The sequence below is a fragment of the Lonchura striata genome, chromosome 3 (genome assembly GCF_050655825.1).
Source record: "Lonchura striata isolate lonStrDom1 chromosome 3, ASM5065582v1, whole genome shotgun sequence".
Taxonomy (NCBI): Eukaryota; Metazoa; Chordata; class Aves; order Passeriformes; family Estrildidae; genus Lonchura; species Lonchura striata.
The window spans coordinates 39,354,404-39,372,141 of NC_140705.1; the positions used below are offsets into that span (position 1 = coordinate 39,354,404).

A 17,738-nucleotide genomic window follows, 5' to 3' on the forward strand; every position below is an offset into this window, starting at 1 on the left:
GAAACTTGGTGATCTTTACACTTTCAACCCAAGCCATTCTGTGATACCATGATAAATGCAATTTATTTCAACTTGAGATTGGATTTTTGTAAATGATTTTTGATGTAAATGGTTGCTCTCAAAGACGAAGCCGTAGTAATTTCTTAAATGTGATAAAATTTATTTTCATAAACAAGTGTTTCCAAGATGTAAAATAAAATATCCCCTGGGAAATCTGATTCAGACAATTCCAATTTAATTCCGATCTGGAATTGAAGTAACTGAAAAATTGTATTTGCTCATAGGAAAAGCATCCTTCATATAAGACAATTCTACTAACCTTCATTACAGTGTGCCCACTCAAAATATTGGACCATCTATAGTTCGTAGGTGACTGGTATTTTTAAATGTGAGTCATCCTGTTGTTAATCAGAGACTAAAATTGAAATTAATTTAAAGATCTATCTTCTCTAACAAAGTAAATTTATTAAATATTTTGTCTACACAGTAATTGTAGTGTGATGAACTTCTTTATGGGGATCTTTTTGTCTTGTTACAGTAGTAATACAGAGTATGACAACTTCTCCATATCTCTGATTACCTGAGCAGGGTTTTTATCTCCCTGTCAACTCTCTCTCACTTTTGGTTAGAATTTAGACTTAATTTATTCTGTGTATTTAAGAAATGTTATTAACCTTGATGTGACTTTTGCTGTGATGGTGTTGATCCAATTGATTGCTCATTTTTTGAGCTTATCTGCATACTTATGGGTTCTGCTACAGCACAGTTTGTACTGCCATGGTTGCTGATGTTGCTTCATCATGATCCCCTGCTGTAACAGAGATTGCTTTGCATTTTTATTTCCTTTCACCCCCATGCACAGAGAGAGAGTCTGGACCTTTCTACTTGTAGCAACTGCCTGTTAATATAGTGCCTGTGTTCTGGTTTGGTTGAAATATTTTCATAACAGTCCCATATCATCTGAACCTGTGACACTCTTTCCAGAGCTCATTGTACCCTGTGCGGAGAAACATCGTGCCCAGTGTTACAGCAGTGTGGTAGGAGCAGCTTCTACTTTGGTCACTTATTGATTGATGTTGAGATTTGGGGCACTGTGGTTTATCCTGTTATTTCCAGTTGAGTTACTTGTCCAATAACTGGACAAGTAACTGTCCAATAACTCAAGTCACTCAACTTTCCAGTTGAGTAACTTGAGTTACTGGACAGTAATTGCAAATTAAAATCTTAATGGTCTTTATTACTACATAAATATGTTCTGTTTAAAAGTGTTGAGAGAATGCTTTATGCAGCATTGAGTAATTTGGTCTGCCTCTAAACTCTTATGCTTTGGTAGAATGTATTCTTCAGACTTCAGGTATCAGCTATAAATATGGAACCTGTGCTTTCTGAAATCAGGCAAACAGGTTTTTTATTAATAGGCAAAAATATTTTTTTAGAATATCGTGAAGTAAGATCTATATTCTGGAGGAGGGTAGCAATAAAGTTACACTGTGTTTCTGATTTTAATAATTTAGAAAAAGCAAGCATCAATTAAAAAGTAATAATGTTTTGTGTTTATCCTGAGATTATTAATCTTTTTATATCTTGGGGGATTTTAGCTTATTTGAGCTACTTGGGTATTCTTTTTCTAAGACTTAGAAGAATAAATCAAGCTTAATTTTAGAGTTGGTGAAAAGAAAGAGGCATTTCCAGAGGATGATAAAGGAGAATAGCTGTTAATATCATATAATTTTTAGCCTTAAGTTTTCTCCTGGAGGAATTCTTAGATTAAACTTTCAGATTTTCTAAACCTAAATTCATTCATGAAGAGCTCATTGACATGTGAAATTTATCAGGATGGACCCACTGCTGGCCAAGGCTGAACCAAGCAGGTGATGATAGTAGCACCTCTGTAATCTGTTAAGAAGGGGGAAAAAAGTTATTGTACACGTGTAATTGTGGCCAGAGAAGAGCAGGGTGAGAACATGGGAGAGGAACAACTGTACAGACACCAAGGTCAGTGCAGAAGCAGAAGCAGGAGGTGCTCCGAGTGCTGGAGCTGGCGTTCCCCTGGAGCCTATGGTGAAGACCGTGGTGAGGCAGCTGTGCCCCTGCAGTCCATGGAGGCCCAGGAGGATGCAGAGATCCACTTGCAGCCCATGGAAGATACCCTAACCAGAGCAGGTAGCTGCCTGAAAGAGGTCTGTGAAACCCTGGAAAGCCTGTGCTGGCCTGACAGGAACCTGCAGACCCATGGAGAGAGAAGTCCACTCTGGAGCAGGTTTCCTGGTAGGACTTGAGGCCCTCATGGGAGCCCAGACTGGAGCAGCCTGTCCTTGAAGGACTGCACCCTGAGGAAGAGTGACCCACATGGCAGCAGTTTGAGGGGATCTGTTGCCTGTGGGATGGACTCAGACTGGAGAAGTTCATGGGGAACTCTCTCCCCTTGGAGGGACCCCACGATGCATCAGGCAGAGGACTCCTCTCCTGAGCAGTGAGAGAAACTGCTGGTGATGGACTGACCATATCCCCCATTCCTTGTCTCCCTGCACCACTGGGGGAGGAGGTAGAGCTGGGAAGGAGGAAGAGGTACAGGGAAGTTCTTTTTAAGCTTTATTTTACTTCTCACTGTCCTGTTCTGATTTTGTTAGTAATGAATTCTGTTAATATCCCCAATTTGAGTTCATTTTGCCCATGACAGTATTTGCTGAGTGATGTCTCCTGTTCCTTAACTCATGAACACTTCATTATATTTTGTCTCCCCTGTCTATTTGTGGAGGGAACTGAGAAAACAGCTTTGGATGGGTGCCTGGCATCTAGCCATCATCAGTTCCACTACAGTCTTTTTTCCAGGTCTCCAAAAATATGTTCAATTCTATGCAGGGCTCTATCAGAGTGAATAGTTTGTTTTTCCTTTTTTGCCACTATTGTAAAACAGCTTCTTCAAAAGACTGATGTTTGCTTTCTATGGAGGGTTTGTATAGTTTTATGCAGTTTTGTTCTGTGTCTACTTTGATTTGGATGGATCTCCTTCTTAAATTGTAATGTTTTCTTGAGCAGCATATTTTCTTACAAATTGATGCTTATGTCTTTCTTTTACTGGAAAGAAAAATTGTTAATGCTTTAGAAAGGTAACTAAATGTGTGTCATTTTACAGACTGGGGCAATTGGAGCCAGTTATGTGAGGAAGAGTGGACAGAGAAGGCCATAAAGTTTCCTTATCAAATTTTCCTTGAGATTATAGCTTGGAGTAAAATCCTTTGCTTTCCTAAGACAAGCCAGAGACCTGAGCTTCAGCAAAACACTTAAAGGCCAGCCTTCCAGGGTACCAACAGGCCTTTCATTCTTCCTGTTGGTATAGTCAGTCTCACAGTTCCAGCTGTACAGAAACACTGAACTTTAAATCCTAAGAATAACTCTTAGTTTGGAAGTTTGTTACATTTATACACCAGAATTTTATGGGTTTTCCCTTTATGAAAAAAAATCCCTTTGGAAATTTGATACAAAGACTCTGTATATGGAGTAAAACTGCAAAATTAGACACTTGAAAAATAGGAGTTTTGATTTGTTTTCTGCTTCTGAAGTACCCCTTCTGTCAAAATGTCCTAAGGAATATAGTAGTTATCTCCATACTCTAAAAGACTACTCTAAAGAATAGTAAACATCTGTATTTTTATGTGTTCTTTTTAAAGCAAGAAACATCATTTTAGGCAAACTTTTCCATATTGACATGCTGTGATTTGCATTTGTCTCAATCTATTGCACTGGGACAAGGCAGTTGAGCTAATATGTGTGACTGTGATAGCTCTAGCAAGCTAAGTCATTTCCAATTAAAAGATTCCTCTGCTTTTTTCCCCTCTGGGAGCAAAATGAAATGTTACTGCATGACTTCATTAGTAGGCATTTACAGTGTTGGCAGGTGATTATATAACCTCAAGATTTTCTTCTACAAAATGCATTGGTTTTGCAGTCAGAAAAACTCTTCTTCTTCCCTACTTTTCATTTGAGTGGGTTTTTAGTTGCAGGACTTTGATCTTTCTCAAATACATGCAGATTTTCCATCTAATTTAGTTGAACAATTATATCAATTATATGGAATAGATTTTAAAATGTCAATAATATTCTGATTCTTCTTCCACAAGGAGCATGCTCAATTCTTAGAAGAATTTTTCCTATCTAGAATGAACTAGTAGACAATAATTTTGCACACAGACTTTGTACTACTGCCACAGTTGATCCTTAAGCAGTTTCTTCTCAGGGTTTTCTGTGCTCTCTTTCCTGCCCGTTGTCAGATGGTTTCCTCCTTTGTCCACAACATTGCTGATTGTTCATATTTTGCAGTATATTGCATTGTTTTATGATAAGGTTAGGGGATAAACCAATCCCTGAGGATTAAAAAGGTGATTGATGCAAATAGCTTTTGAAATATTGTTATATTAATAATAAAGAGGAAAAAGCTCTCCCTGATATTTCTTAGAGATAGATCTAAAGACCTAATTCTGAAAAACAGGGTTACCTGCTGCTTTTGCAGTATAATGTGATTTTCTCTTTCAATAGTTTAGTACTCACATTGCTGTGTGTCTACTAAAAAAACAGTACCTTCTTTTATATCATACCCTGAAAGTGATGCTACTTAGCAATTGTCTTTCCAGATAACCTTTAAAAATATAAGCTCTTCCCATTGGGCCAAATCAGCTCTGTTCTTCCAAACAAACAGTAGTTCTACTTGCAGTCCTTCCCTAGCCCCAAGCCACATATGGATGGGTATGGCTGCTTCTGAACTTCCTTCCTGGAAAACGGGATAATCAACAATGGCCATAAATTTAAATAAGAGAAGTTCCACCTCAATCTGAGGTAAAATTTACATTGGGGTTAGCATAGCACTGGAACGGGCTGTCCAGGGAGGTCTTGGATCTGTCTGGTTTTGTGAACATGTTACTTATATGCCACCTGTTGAGAATGAGAACTCAGTGCTGCTTGCTTTTCATTAGGGAAAAAAAAAAAAGAACTTGTCTAAAATAGGAGGAGGCCTGGAAAAAAATTGAGTGAATTTACTAGGATAGTATAAAAGTTTAAATACAAATTAGAATGTTACTACTAATTATTCAGTAATGCAGTTCCAGTTGAGTATCAAGAAAGCTGTACATTCCTTCATTTTTCATAATATTTTTTGATATAGACACTTCAATTGTTTTACTAAATTAAATCAAAGCATTAGAAGGTGTGAGGTATCTTGTGTAATGTTCATCTGAACAAGCTCTTTTACTTCTGGAGTAAAAATGGTTTGCAAACTGTTTAAAGCTTTCTAAATAAGTAATATTCTTTTGAAATGAAAAAAAGAATGTGTCTGAGTTATTTTATTTTGTTCATCCTTATCTTTTATTTAATGAGTTTTTATTCTGTGAGGCTCTGAAGCAATTTCTCTTTGCTGCAGACAGAATTCCCACAGCTCAGCAGTGTTGGTGCTAACAAAAACATCTACAATAATCTTCTCTTTTCTGAATTCTGTGTTCAAATTCCCAACAGTTGTTATTCTGCCTGCGTAAATATGTTTATGTTGCCATTCTCATAGTTAATGAATTAATTAATTTCAGTTCTGTCAGGGTTGGACAGTAGACAATATGCTGTAGTGTCATCTTCCTTTTTTTTTTTTACTCTTCCATTTTTGAAGTGCCTGTATGGTAAGTGTGTGCACCATGGTTATATATGGCAAAATCATCTCTGCAGTTAATGAGATAGGCCATAGCAGGCTGTGGCTGTCTCAGATAGTGTGCTAACAACATGTGGTGTTTGGCTACTTGATTGATGCATTCTCTCAGTTTAAAACCAGGAGAGAAAGGAGTCATTACAGCCATGTTCCTCTGGTTGTCCATTTTCTTTACCATCTCCTTTGCTTGATTCAGGCTACCTCAGTTCAATTTTGCAGTGCTGCCATAACAAATATTCTGAGTTTGGGCTGGGCTCAGCTGCATTTCTATGTGGCTTAGTGTTTGCCCATGAAAACCAATTTATTGGGGCAGGCCTGTGGCAGAGAAGCATTTTGTACCAGTTTTCTTCTCAGTCCCTATAGCTGGTGAGAAAGTCTTGTGTTTCAGAACATTGTTGGATGCAGTAGATGCTCTTGTATATATTGTAGTCTCTGTCAGTATCTTCCTACACAACCTCTGGAAAAATAAAACTATTCTGTGGGTGTAGTGAAGCTGAAAATACCCAAGGGAATTATTTGGGCAGCATATCACTTTAAGCTTCAGTGACTAGTACCCACATACTATTTTGATAACATGAGAAGTATCTAACAAAAGAGACAAAGATGTGTTAGAATTTTTAACATTCTTGAAATAGCCGATTTTCTTTTGGATGCCCCCTCAGGGAGTGTTTCAGTCTCCTTTGTTTGTATAAGAAGCCCATTACAATGAAGTTCTGGCTTTTGTGTTGCACAACATGCTTGTTTGAAATTTAGAGGAGATACCTTTCTTTAAATACTTCATTTGCTTCATTGTCAACAGTGCCATTGTTTTACATCCTTTCAGCACCTTAATTTTAGTAGACTGAAATATAATACTGGCAAATTGAATTCATGTCACTGTAGGCAGTGAATATTGTGAAAGGCTGGATTTAAGCTGTGGAACCTTTGCATTTGACTGTCCTGAACAGCTTTGTGAAGTGCTGCTGGTTGCTTGTCTTTGGCAGGAGTTAGTCTGCCTGAGCCAGCCAGTTTGCAAACTTTAGATGTCAAAAACTTCTCTAAATCCCAATCCATTCTCACTGAATGACCTAATGTGTGTCCAAATGGATCAAACTGCCTCTCAATCTGCTACCTGATAGGTAATACCTCAAAGGAGAGAGATGCCCTTAGCAACCTTAGGTGAGAGCATAAGAACAGCCACACTGAGTTGGATCATTGGCTACTTGCTTTAGCAGAAACTGTTTGTGATGTCTGCTGAAAAGGAGTAAATCCAGGGTAAGTGTCTGTGTGTGTTCCAGAGAATTCCCCAGCTCATTTCATCTCTGGGACATTTCAGAGCAGTGTGTTCCTGTCTATTCAACAATCCTTAATATGTCTTTCTTCTAAGCTTTTATCTTCTTCCCCTTTGGGCCTGTGTAAGATTTCTCATCCACCTTACAGGGTGGCCAGCTGCCTGTTGTATGAAGATCTGCTTTTGTTTATAGTCAATCTGATTTCTACCAGTTTAATCTGATTCCCTTTACTTCTTCTGCTGGAAAAGATAACCACTGGTTCTTCTCATGTTACTCAATCATCTCTCTTCCAGGCTGTAAACATTTGTCTTAATCAGATGATATTTAAATGGAAGCTGTGCAGAATGCTTGAGGAAGCTTCTTGCTCTTCTCCAAAGTTTTGACAGCTCTAGTATATGTTTTGTCAACTGAGGGTAAGGGAATTGCATGCAATAGGCAAGGTGTAAATTTCCGTTTGGGCATAGGATTGATTTCTGGGTTTCGTCTCTTGCAAAAAAAATTTCTAAGCTTTGATTATCTTTTTAATTTTTTTTTTTCATTTTTGTTGCTGAGGACTGGGATGATTTTTTATTAACCTCATATGTTCATTTTTGTAATTACCATTTTAGAAGCCAGCTGTCTATTCCATGCAATCCTTTTAGAGTTTATCACATTATCCATGCTCTTGCTTCTTTGCATAGCTTTGCCTCAATGGATTTTTACCTGCACTGCTCTTGCCCTTTTCCAGAACTGTTCTCTATATGTTAAACGTGAGTTATTCCACAGGAATCATCACTCCCTGTGAAAACTGTCCCATCTTTCCTTGTTCACTGTTTTATGCATTCAGTCACTTACCCAGGCAAAGATCTCTCCTCTTTTCTCTCTTGCCTAGTTTGCCTTCCAGGCATATAAGGTCCTCTGTCAAAAGTTTTTTGTGACTCCACATTGTGAAAAAGTGATTCTTACAGCCCAGCATAACATACTCCTCACAATTAGGTTGCATCCATTACAAGTATATGTATATGTATATGTATATGTATATGTATATGTATATGTATATGTATATGTATAGAACACAAGTTTGTGTGTGTATGTGTGCAAAAATCAAATAGGCAACAAATGTACACAAAACACATTTTATATAAAAATTAGGAATATTAGGGCAACTTATGAAATGTTCATCTGCATTTTCAGGAGCTCTTGTATCTGTCACTTAATCATCTACCTTGTCAGAGTTAGATTTCAGACAAGAAACAATACGTATCAAGCCTGGAGAATTTATGGGAATAATTAAATCAACGTTGTGGTCTTTTAGCTCAGAAGGTGTTTGTTTGTTAGAGTTGAAGGAAAAGCCAAAGGATAAATGAGCATGGTCAAGTGCAGACAACTAAAAATAAAGTGAAGAGATGATTTTATAGAGGCATTTTTTCCAAAAGAAATAGCTGATGGAGGGTAGAACTTAGCTGATGATGAAAACCACTGTGACAAATGACTGCAACATTAACACAAGCTTGGTTAGTCAAGTCATTCCTCTTATTTTGCAAATTGTTAGTGTTTGTTTACTTTTTTAGCTTTTATCAGTAGAAGGGTTTGAAAAAAATGAAAATAGTCAATAAACTGGTTTTATTACTTTGCCTTTGTATAGAAGAGCTTAATACATATGTTGGTGGAAATTAAAGGTGGTACTTTAGCAAAATTGTACTATATTCTTAATGGCAAACAAGATTTAGAATCATAGTGGAAAATACAATTATTTTAAATGGCAGGAAGGTTATCTAGTTCAAACTCTCATAAAATAAGCCAGATAGGAAAGATATCCAGTGCAAACTTTTATTAAATGAATAGTTTAAAATTTCAGCATTAGACTTCTCACATAACAAGTATGCTTTTGCAGTTGCCATGCAGAATAGAAGTAATTGCCATGGTTTACTATTGCTTGGAACATTTGGATGTCAGTGTGATGATGTTCACATCCCATTATGTAAATGGCTTCTTAGAGAGGTAATTATAACAACAACTAAGATTGTTACTACAGTTCTGTTAGATTAAGCCTTGCTGTGCAACTGTTGTATTAGAGCCTGCATGCACTAAGGTGGGACACTTGTCTTAATGGCATTGTATGAAGTATGTTTTTAAAATGAAGTCCCTTAAAGGTGTCCAAGTTTGGATCATGGTTTCTCCTTGGAGGGGGGAAAAGAATTACAAGAAGCTTTGCCTTCCTGAATTAAATGTATTGTGGTAGCTAAAATGCTAGTTCAAGAGCTAAAAATTTTATTCTGGGCTTGCTTTTGATATCACTTGTTAAAATCATCGAAGGATGTGAACAATAGGCTTATGCATTCTCTGGGAAGTGTTAAACCAATTTAAGCCAAAATTTGCAAATATGACTCATACTTTTCTGTGCTTGACTGGAAATGCTGGCAAAAAAATCTGGTTTTAATTATGCTGCTTTCTTAATTCTTCAAAAGGCAAGCCTGCTTATGGGTGCCTATTGTTAGGACAGACTGTACATTATTGGAGTTTTGTGCAGGGTTTTGCACAGCAGTGTCCTTGTAATTCAGTTTTCTTGCATTTGCCATAAAATAAGCAATAATCTTGATATTCAGGACCACCTGTGGTGACTTCTTAATTTTGAAATATTGAAACCAATAACTTTACTGTATCTGTAATAGTTCACAGTTTTGTGTGGTTTTTTATTGTGATAAAGAGTTGCACATTTTAGAATTATTTTGTTTTTATGGCACTACTTACATTTTGAATATGAGTCTTTTTAGTGGTGATGCAGCAAATCATTATGAGTAGCATGCTACAGAGTTCCTTTTTCCAGGTGGCTTAATTTAGGATTGTGTACCTAAGCAGAGCTTTGGGGAAGGCACATTGCTCTGTTAAACTCTGACTATCAAAACATGAATTATGTTTGATGCAGGTTGAATCAAGAATATAACTTGCTAGCAGCACATTTTTGGGGATTTTTTTGTTTATTTGAGGTTTTGTTTATTTGTTTTTGTTATTGTTGTTTTAGGGTTTTGTTGTTTTGGTTTTTTTAATCTTGAAGTTTTTATTTTGACTAGGAGTAAAGACCCTGTGCTGTGTTACAACCAAGAAAACCACTTTGTTCTTGATGGAATATCCAATATACTATACAAACAGGAAAAAATCTCACATCCTTAGGTTCTCTAAACAGTAAGGTAGTTCTTTATTGAAATTTTCATTACTTATTATGAAAGATACCAAGAAGGGTATATTTTTTTATATCTAGAGTGTGACATAACAAGTGCCTTGTATATATCCTTGGTTTGGTAAGCTCTTTGGGGCCATGTAATTATGTAAGGCTGTCTGACACTGACATACTAAAAGACACTCCAAAGGTTCAGTGGAATTTGCTTTCCTAATGGTAGGTAATATGTTACACTTGAATACTGTGCATAAAGTTGTATAGTTTGCTGCTCAGTTTTATTTTTTTAACCATATATTCTCTTAAACTATGACTGATAGCTGACCTTTCCATTTCATGGGATTCATTTTAGTTGCTTGACATATGCTTAAAAACCAATATTTAGGTAAATTTCATAAAGCAGATGAATTACTGTAGGCTCAGTTATCAGTGACTGATGTTATGTGACATTTTCTCTGTGAATTTATATAGAACTCCTTTCAGAAGAATTGTGTAATGAGCCTCTTAATCATATTTTATGCAATTGGTATTGATGGATATGTTTTTCGGTGTTCAAGAGACTCCAGAGGACATGGCTGATTGGCTGATGATTCATTTAGGATAGACAGGCTTGAACTGGGAGAGAAACAAAGCTAGTTATAAGAAGAACAAGGCACATTTTTACATGCTGTAAAGAAACATATCAAATTGGTTATTCAGATAAGTATACATTGCACAACTAGAGCATAGTTGATATTTGATGTGGGCATGGTCATTTGTCAAAGCAGTATTTTAACTTCTGTTCGTAGATTCTGAATGTATTCTTTTTTGTTGTGATAGGTGAAAACAGTAAAGGAAAAATTACATGGCTTATGTAATGAAGAATAAGAACTTGAAGCTAAGGACACCCAAAGGTTATTTCAGGAGTAATAGAACAAAGTAGATGAAAGAGATTATGATTTATTTATTTAATATTACTGTTATATGAACAGGGAATTGCTATTTTTAATACAAACTGCAAAGTGTAATGTTTTGGCCTGAAAAAGTTTATAATCCAAACAGTAAAGATTATGTCAGGACTGGATACTTTGTAGTCCAAGTGACAGATAAACTGAGGTCCCAAATCAGAAAGAATGTGCTATTGATCAACAGATGATTGATGCCAGTAAGATTTCTCACCGGGCTAAAGTTGCACGTGAAATGGAAAAAATCTTGAGTTATCACATCATAACTGAATTTCCTGAGCAGTGTGGGAAATTGATCTCAGGTCTCTGAAGTGTTGGCTTACTTTCTTTATAGCTTTTCTGATGCCTGAAATGAGAAGTGCAATCAATTTCCCATAAAGAAAAGGCTATGGAACAGGTGAATGTAGAATTAAGTACATTCCCCCTATGATGTGGGAAGTAAATTTGAGTAAAATAATGCCCTTAATGAAGATGCCTATCTATTTTAAAATAATTTTTTGAAGTATTGTTTGTGGAGGCAGAAATTTGAGATGTCAGATAATCTCTTTTAAGAGTAAAACAATGCTAGATAATGTTAATTACTTAGAAAATTCAATGCAACAAGATGAATAGCTAAATAAAACCTTGGTGACTTCGCTGATCAGTTCTTTAGCAATTAATTTGCTAAGAGGAGATAATTCTAAATTACCTGGGTAATTCTATCCCAGGACATTATTATTGTGCAGCTAAGTCTGTGGTTGAACAAGAATTTTTGTAGGTCAGGTCTATGCTTTTGTGTTATAGTGGACTTGGATCTAGGGCTGCTGGTTGTTAACAAAGCACTGTTTGAGAAATCAGAGGGAGGAAATATTACGCTTGGAGTACTGTAGGTTACTGTAGCAAGCTCACTTTACTTGCCTGGTTTTGAAAGCTTAGATTTCTTTTGAATGTTGCATTTAAAGTTGAATCAAACAAAAATGGAAAGTGATTAATGTCTCTTGACAATCTTGCTGAGGGAACTTTGAGATATTGTAGAGGTTATTGCTATGCACTGGTACTATGTACTTCTTTACATAGAAGGAGGGTATTTCTTGAAAGCCTCAGGTCACAGCAGGTAATTACTTATGATTTCAGTCACAGTGCTGTCTTTTTAACAACATAAAGTATAACCATTTGTTCATTTTACGTAATTTACCTGTCTTCTGACACTGCATATGTTTTGATTCTGTTTCTTGCCTTTAAAAAGCCACTAAGATATGTGGAATTCACTGACAAAATTTGCTTGTTTAAAATACGTACAGCTTGGTTGTTTTGTGATCATTTTCTGTTTGCTATGACTGACATGGCTGTAAGGTTGATGTGTACAAGTGAGGAAAAGCTCATTACTCTCATGGATATGGAACACCTGAGTAAGTAAGAAAATTACTCAAAGGCAAGGAGCAATTTATATGTCACCGTTGTGACAGTGAGCAATTTGTATTTTGGGGATTTTGACACACATCTTGTGTTTCTCTTACCCACGTATCTGTTCCTGAAGTAGTATGTTGTGAAGGAGTCCATATATGTTGCTGCAGTGCTGCCTGACTGGTACAATCAATGTGTCTGGACATTTTAGCAGTAATTTGGTATTATTTTACAGCTATTGTGCATTTTGCTTTTGAAAGCTAAACAATACGCTGAGCATGGAAAGTCAGGCACAATGACTGTGCTAAAAATCTTTGACAATTCTGCCTGGTTTTATCAGATCTGATCACATCTAAGTCTATACACCCTGTACTTGTGTGTCATTCAGTTTTGAGCTCTTGTTGACTTTTGTATTCTGTGTTTCTAGAAGAAAATGTTTTTATAAAGGTGCCTGTGACTACTTAGGGCCAAGTGTTGAAACTACAGGTGTGCTCTGTGTTAAATGCTCACCAGCTTGCTGTATTTCTTTGAAGATTTCAAGAGTCCAAGAATTTTTTTATGGCTTGAATATTTTTATCTAAGGACTTTGTTTTGTTTTCTTTTTCCTTTGGGTATAGTTCTGTAGCTTTTTTTCTGTTTCGGGTCAAGATTAGAAGAAGGCTGGATGTTTGATTCCTTCCTTCTTCCAAAAAGAGGAGCTAATAAAGTATCTGCCTGCCTCCCAAAAATAAGGCCATCCAAATCTGTAGCATCTGAAATAAGGGTGATCTCAGGTGGAATTTCACAAATGGAATGCATCCATTTGTGTCAGCATGTTGAGATCTGAATTTTGGAGTAGTTGCCAAAAAATCTTGTACTTACTTTCCATTGGGAGATTGGGTTTACTTACTTTAAATCTTAACTGAAATATCAGAATTTAAACAATCAATTTATTTACTACAGTGTTACCTAGTTATATGATTGTGTGGCAGAACAAGATCTGGATATTTAAGAAGCTAAAAAAAATGGTAAGTCCTCTCATTAGTGGGTTTTATTATAAAAGATATTTTTGGTTAACACTGGCAACCTGTGCTTTCAAATATCATGAAGATGTTGAAGCAGAAATGAGGCATAATCAAATAGATTTTATTTCAAGCTGAAGTGCTTTAAAATAAAATATAATAGCATTGTTGAATGAAGTCAATAAATAAGACTATAAATGTTTCATGCTTAGTCAAATTTGGTAGCTTTTCTGATAGGTTTGACTTTGAGTTGTGCATTTGTCAAAATATTTTGTATTTAGTTTGTTTTTCTTGTCTGTCACTTCTGCATTCACCTGAGATATTTATCTTATTGCCTCATTTTTAATGTACCCAAGAGAAAAATAAAGTAGGTTAGTAGCCTTGTATTACAAGCATAACTGATGGATCTATATATGATCACAAAATCTTTGAGTGTTTTCAGGGATGCATCTGAAATTGGAGTTTAACAGCTCAACCGTAACTCATTCTCCAGGTTTTGGTGAAGTCTCAAATCAGAATGTAATGGTCCGTATTTTTTTTACAGGTAAAACTACAATATTCAGGTACAGGAGTGCAAATTAAAGGCTGAGTTTGAGTTCAGCTTCAGCCTGTGGTAGAACAGATTTTTTTCTCATGCTGGATTAAACCTCAAAACCATCAGGCTAAAAATGAAATTTGCCTGTTGGTGAAGGCAGTATGGATCAGTGAACAGTATGAAGTTCATTTAAGTGGGAGACTACTTTCCTGGAGGCTAATCAAGTTCAGCTGGATGTGAACTGTCTGAGGACCATTGCAGGCCTTGTCTTTTGATCAAATTCTTTGGCTATGTTTCCTGAAAAATAGATGTAGTTCCTACTCAGTTTCAAAAACCTTCACAGAATATTTGAGGTGTGACTACCCCAGAGGACAAGGGAAGAGCTACAGACATCATCTATTTGAACTTCAGCCAAAAGCCTTTCACCCAGTGTCCCACAACATCCTTCTCTCTAAATTAGAGAGAGATGAATTCAATGAGGAGACTGGTAGATGGATAAGAAAGTGTTTGGGCAGTTGCTTCCAGAGGTCAATGGCTTAGAGTATTGATGGGCATTAGTGACAAGTGGTGTCGCTCAGGAGTCTTTATTGGGACCGGTGTTACTTAATACCTTCATCAAAGTGATTGAGTGCAGCCTTGGCAGATTTGCAGATGACACCAAGCTGGGTGTTGCAGTTAACACACGTGAAGGATGGGATGCAATCCAGAGGGGCCTGGACAAGCTTGAGAAATGAGCCCATGGGAATCACATGTGGCTTAGTAAGACCAAGTGCAATGTGCTGCACCTGTGTCTGGGCAGCCCTCAGTATTAAGGCAGGCTGGGGGGATGAACAGATGGAAAGTGGTTCTGCTGATAAGGACTTGAAGGTGCTGGGGGATGAGAGGCTGGGCATGAGCCAGCAGTGTGCACTCACAGCCTGGAAAGCCAAACATGTCCTGGGCTGTATCCAGAGCAGTGTGGCCAGCAGGTAAAGGAAGGGGATTTTCCCCCTCTATTCTGTTCTCCCAAGAGGCCACCTGATGTGCTGCATCCTGCTTTGAGGTCCTCAGTATAGGAAGGACTTTGACCTGTTGGAATGAGTCCAGAAGAAGGCCACCAAACTGATTAGAAGGGGAATTTCTCCTATGAAGAAAGGCTGAGAGAATCATGTCTGTTCAGCCTGAAAAAAAAAAAAAGGCTTCAGGGTGTGTGTCCTTTCATTATGTAAAGAGAATCTTCAAGAAAGCTAGAGAGGGATTTGTGATAAAGGCATGTAGTGACAGGAGAAGGGGGAAGGCTTTCAGTTTAAGTGAAAGAGAGTTGGTTTAGATTAGTTATTACAAGAAATCCTGGACTGTGAGGATGGCCAGAGAATTTGTGGGTGCCCTGTCCCTGTAAGTCTTCAAGGCCAGGTTGGGTAGGGCTTTTCAACAAACTGGTTTAGTGGAAGGTACCTCTGTCCATGGCAGAGGGGTTGGAACTAGATAATCTTTATGGTCCCTTCCAACCCAGATTGTTCTATGGTTCTCCACAAAGTCACAGTTTTGTGTCTTGCTGGCAGATACAGCTCTGATAGCCCACTGCACTCTTAGACTATATCTGTAGTTATAAATACGTGATTGAGGGCTTGTCTTTTGGCCCTAAAAAGACTGGCATAACATGACTTGTGACAATATGGCTAAATCTATGTGAACATTTTGCCTTTGTCCATGCTGCCTATTTGAAACAGTCATGGCTTGAGTTATCTCCTGGACCATAGTCCAGGCATTGCCTGGGAGAGTGCTAGTTGACAGGGTCAAAACTCTGCTGGAGGCTGTGTTTCTAAAACACTGTGGGTGATTATAGACAGTGACTGAGTTAGTGGCCTGATCCTGCTGACTTTACCAAGTTAGGTGTAGTAATAAACCCTGTGTAAAGACTATGTTAGAGTCTCTGTGTTAAAATAATCTCCTTAATGTAAAGTTAGTAAGTGTATGCAGAAGTCTGGCTTACAGATAAGATTGTTTCTTTGTATTTGTAAGCTTAATGCATTGTGGAATATTATCCCTTGAACAGAAAGAAAGCTGTATTGGTAACCACACTGTCTTTAGATGGTTCTTATGTTCAGGTCTGTAGTGTACAGGTTGTTACTGTAGCATGGTTGGAGGACACAGAACATCTGTTACCTCTGAGCATTTCCAGCCTTTCTGCAGGCAGACAGTGACAGGGCTGAGCAAACAGAAGGTGTGCAAATCTAACCCTCCGCAGACAGTTTCTTTGAGACTTTACTCTCTTTATTCAGGAATTGATGTGTGAAAGGAGTATTTTCCAAAATATTTATCTAGTAGTGAATTTCTGAGAAGCTTATCTCTCCCAGACAGCAAACGCAGGTCTGCTTTTCCAAAGAGTAGGTGGCTGATGAGTACCTTGCAGCTCCTGGCAAGCTCTGAAGCCTCACATTAGCTACTAGATGAGAACAAAATATTCACCTCTGATTACATTTTTAATGGATAAGAAAAGTGGCTGAACTTGTTAGAAGGTTTTTTATTTTTTCCTCCCTAGGTATATTTCATGGATGTATCTTACTGCATTTGTTTAATAAAGCTTTTAAACTATTTTTTGCTTCTTTTCTGTTGCTGGTTTGGACAAAGCTCTGGTACCACTTTAATTCAACAGAAAATGCAAAATCAGAAGGAATGACTGTATGATAAATGTAATTCTTCTTTATATTGGATGATTTCCAGGAGACAGATTAATGCCAAATTATGGTGTTTTAATGATGAAAAGTACAAATATTTTCTGAAGAAATTACTTATTTGCAGGAAGTACTCAGTTCTTGAAGTCACCTGAGTCTAGGTGAAACATGGAAAAGTTTGGGTAACAATGATGTAGTCATTCATATGTGCTAAATAGTTAGAGAGGGTAGAGCTTTTTTCCCTTCAAATTCAGCACTGCTTGGTGGACAGATTGCACATATGAAGTCCAGTGAGCTTGTTGACTGTCTCAGCTTCTGCAGGTATCAGCTAGAGTATAGAAGGAAGGTAGCAGGGATTATGTCCATGAGAAGTGCTTTGTTACTGGAGTTCCCCAAGGTGTAGTTTGGTAGCCTCCGTAATGGCATTGAGTATAGCATGAAGCCTACTGGGGATAAGTTTACACGTTCTTTAGTAGTGCCAGATGGCAGAACTGTTCAGTTTATTTGTTCACAGTTTACTGTTTAGAAACTCTGAGTGGTGTATTTTGTTAAAAAGGTGTGGGAGGGTGCCAAAGAATGGAGAATGGGGCTGATAAGAAGGAAAGGAATGGTAAGTAGAGGTAGTGTAGCAGGAATACAGGTTGGGAGGGAAGACTGAAGGGCAGAGAAGTTTAATGGAGATGAGAAGAAAAAGATTCTCACAAGGATTCAAGAGACTGAGTACGATTGCTTCATTCCAGGGAGATGCTGAAGACAAATGATCTGGATGAAAGGGAGAGTTGCTCTCCTCAGTGGTATATTCAGGGAAATTCCATAGCACCTTGCCTGTCTTCAGTTTAGACTTTATGATATGAGAAACTGAGGCAATAACAAGTAAGGGGAGATTGTAAGTTTAGGTGTCTGCATCTCCATCATTCCTCTTCATTTAATAAGCTCACTACTGCATTGCTCATGTTCCAGACTGAGATGCTTATTTGAAAAGGATTGCTTCTAAAATACAGTTTTAACTGCCCCTTCTCAAGTAGTTGTGTATGGCTTATTGCTCCTTCTTATACACAATGATACTATACATAAGTATTACTTTTATTGGTGCTTGTCTAGATTATTCTT

General features: G+C 37.4%; 1 protein-coding gene across 25 annotated transcripts in view; it reads left to right on the forward strand.

The window, feature by feature from the left end:
* Positions 1 to 17,738, forward strand: part of KLHL32 (kelch like family member 32) — a 118,897-nt gene that overhangs the window by 29,736 nt on the left and 71,423 nt on the right. For 2 of the 25 annotated variants that reach the window (XM_085574895.1, XM_085574897.1), the window contains exon 1: positions 1,178 to 14,942. The exons of the other annotated variants lie outside the window; for them this stretch is intronic. The gene's annotated coding sequence lies outside the window, so the exon portion shown is untranslated. Of the gene's footprint in view, positions 1 to 1,177; positions 14,943 to 17,738 lie in introns of those variants that run through there. 25 annotated transcript variants of the gene reach the window in all.